A 3,306-nucleotide genomic window follows, 5' to 3' on the forward strand; every position below is an offset into this window, starting at 1 on the left:
TTAATACAAGTCCATGAAAGCCAAATATGACCTTGAACATATCCCACCTGAATTTAGAGGTCATCTCAAGAAAAGATTTGATGCATAAATGACTTCACTAATGACTGAAGACAAGAAGAGTTGTGGGATGACATCAAGAACATCATACAGGAAGAAAACAAAGGGTTGTTAAGAAGACAAGAAAGAAGAAAAAGACCAAAATGGATGTCAGAAGAGAGTCTGAAACTTGTTCTCTAGCATAGAGATGTTAAAGCAAATAGAAAAAATGAGGAGGTAAAAGAGCTGAATAGAAGATTTCAGAGATCAGCTTGAGAAGATAAAGCCAAATATTACAACAAAATATGCAGATATCTGGAGTTAGAAAACCAAAAGGGAAGAACACACTCAGCATTTCTCAAGCTGAGGGAACTGAAGGAAAAAATTGAAGGGATATTTTGGGCAAAATATTGAATGATGCAGAAAGCATCAAAGAAGATAGAAGGAATACACAGAGTCATTGTACCAAAAAGCAATGGTCAGTGTTCAACCATTTCAAGAGGTAGCACATGATCAAGAGCCAATGCTACTAAGGAAGAAGTCCATGTCAATTTGTGTTACATCAGTTCCCGGTGCCTACTTCTTTCAACAAAAGGTGCAGCACTGGAGGCATTCTGGAGGCACTCACTTATTTGTGCCCAGACATTTGGAAGACAGCTACCTAGTTAACTGATGGGAAGAGATCCATAGTTGTACCCATTCCAAAGAAAGGTGGTCCAAGGAATGTGAAAATCATCAAACGATATCATTAATATCGCATACAAGTAAAATTTTGCTAAAGATAATTCAAGAAGGGCTGCAAATAGTACATTGACAAGGAACTGCCAGAGGTTCAAGCCAGATTCAGATGAAGAAGTGGAATGAAAGATATCATTGTTGATGTCAGATGGATCTTGGTTGAAAGCAGAGAGTTTCAGGAAGATGTTTACCTGGGATTAATTGACTACACAAAAGCTGTGTGGATCATGACAAGCTATGGATAACATTGCAGAGAATGAATATTCTGGAACACTTAATTGTGCTCATGAGGAACCTGCACGGAGACCAAGAGACAGTTGTTTGAAGAAAACAAGGGGACACTGAATGGTTTAAAATTAGGAAGACACTGAATGGTTTAAAATTAGGAAAGGTGTGTGTCAGGGTTGTATTCTTTCACCATGTTTATTCAATCTGTATGCTGAGCAAATAATCCAAGAAGATGGATTATATGAAGAAGAGCAGGCATCAGCACTGGAGGAAGACTCACTAACAACCTGTGATATGCAGATGATACAACCTTGCTTACTGAAAGCAAAGAAGACTTAAAATACACACTGATGAAGATCAAAGACCACAGCCTTAGTATAGGTTGCACCTCAAGGTAAAGAAAACAAAAAACCTCACCACTGGACCAGCAAATAAAATAATGAAAAATGGAGAAAATATTGAAGTTGTCAAAGACTTCATTTCGCTTGGATCCACCACCAACACTCATGGAAGCAGCAGTCAAGAAATCAAACAGCTTATTGCATTAGGCAAATCTGCTTCATAAAACCTCTTCAAAGTGTTAAAGAGCAAAGAACAGACTCCAGGCACCTAACAACAACAAACAGTGGGAAAAGCAAAGAGGCAACCAGATTTACACCACAGATTTCTCATCCCCACCCCTTGTCGTTGTCTAATTGTCTCAGAATTGTCTGCAGTAGCTTCGTCTGGAAGCCGCCCTTCCTCCATCCTGGAAGAAGGCTGAGGGTTTATTTTGAGAGAGTAAATATAGGATCTCTAGGCCGGAGCAGTGATTTCGCAGTTTTTCGAGCATTATAATCACTTGGAGGGTTCGTTAAAGAACAGATTGCTAAATCTCAAACTCAGAATGACTGATTCAGTAAGTCTTGCGTGTAGCAGAGAATTTCATATCTTCACTATCTTGGGGTAGTTTTCTAACACAAACATGATACGAATTTAAAAGCCCGCTAACATAGGACTAATAATAGTAAAATGGTAGGCGCTCAGTAAATGTTGGCCCTTTGTTTGGGATTAATGTTGTAAACCGAATGGCATGAGTGTTCTATAAAGACCTCAAAGCCCATGGGTTTGAGAAAGTGAGGATTTGGGGGAAAGATCCCGCTTGCATTAGGCTTTGAGAACAAGCAGTTTTTCCCTGGTTGAAGATGAGGAGGGTAAGAGCGAAGAGGAGGAGGAAGGACGCAAGAGACGAGAGGCCTGTCTTTGCAGAGGAGCTAGAGACGCAAGAGGAGGAGTGTCTAGTGAATTTATAGGAAAAGGCATAGTGCAAACTTCGTAGCCGTTTTTATGCCTGTTTCACTGAAGTTCTAAGCCCAATACGTACATGAATTTTCTCAAAATAGAAAATTTTCGACGAGTGGAAAGACGATATCCCTCCCACCGCTGTTTTTTTCCCATATTTGGGTTTGGGGACTAATATTGAATCTGGCCAATCCCTTATCTTTTCAAGGGCGCATTAGCGAACTCATGAACAATGGACAGAAAATGATAAAAGTTAAGAAAGAAATAATGATCTGGAGGAAGAGGGCAGGGGGATGACTCAGGATCCTATACTAGTCGAGCTAAAGCTGTTCTCTGTGACCTCGTGGCGCAACGGTAGCGCGTCTGACTCCAGATCAGAAGGTTGCGTGTTCAAATCACGTCGGGGTCAAGGGCCGCTGCCTTTTGGAGGGAGGAAGTGGCAAAACTCAAATCGATAGTCTCCTATCCTCTGAGGCATAGATGACTGTCAAGATGATGCCCAGTCTGAAACCTGTCAGGGCTTCCTCAGACTGAAACAGATGACTCTAAATTTAGAGTTTCAGTGGGAGGTGTCTCTTCTTTTGCCTTTAGCTTGCAGTTGACATTCTAAAAGGGGGCACTAGATCACCACGGGCAGTGCATTTTTTGCAATCTTATTTTAAAAGATTAACTCTCCTCATTATTATCAGGGAAGTCCCCTCGTTCCCTTCTTTCGTTCTTTTTTAAAATTGTTTTTTGTTTTGTTTTTAAACCTCCTCTAGTGGAGTTCTGATTATCAAGCCATCAAGGCTAGGTCAAAGGGGTACTATCTGCAAGTTTGGGTGTTCTTGTGCATCTCCCCTTATGTGGCTATGTCCTTGTCCACGGGTGGGCTCAGGTGTCCCCTGGTCTCACCACACTTTGAACCAACCAGCACTTCCTCTTCTCTCTCTCATCTCCAGCTCAATGGATTGTGGTTGAACTGTGCCCATTTCTTCACTGTTGCCTTTCCCCCTTTTCCACTCACCAGTAGCCCAACGTGGT

The 3,306-nt window shown here is 41.4% G+C and overlaps 1 non-coding gene across 1 annotated transcript; it reads left to right on the forward strand.

Annotated features, from left to right (window-relative positions):
• Positions 1–2,620: 2,620 nt before the first annotated feature.
• Positions 2,621–2,692, forward strand: TRNAW-CCA. Its single transcript has one exon. It is a non-coding gene; the product is annotated as a tRNA-Trp (tRNA).
• The last annotated feature ends 614 nt before the right edge of the window (positions 2,693–3,306 follow it).

Source organism: Chrysochloris asiatica, unplaced genomic scaffold, assembly GCF_000296735.1.
Source record: "Chrysochloris asiatica unplaced genomic scaffold, ChrAsi1.0 scaffold00213, whole genome shotgun sequence".
Taxonomy (NCBI): Eukaryota; Metazoa; Chordata; class Mammalia; order Afrosoricida; family Chrysochloridae; genus Chrysochloris; species Chrysochloris asiatica.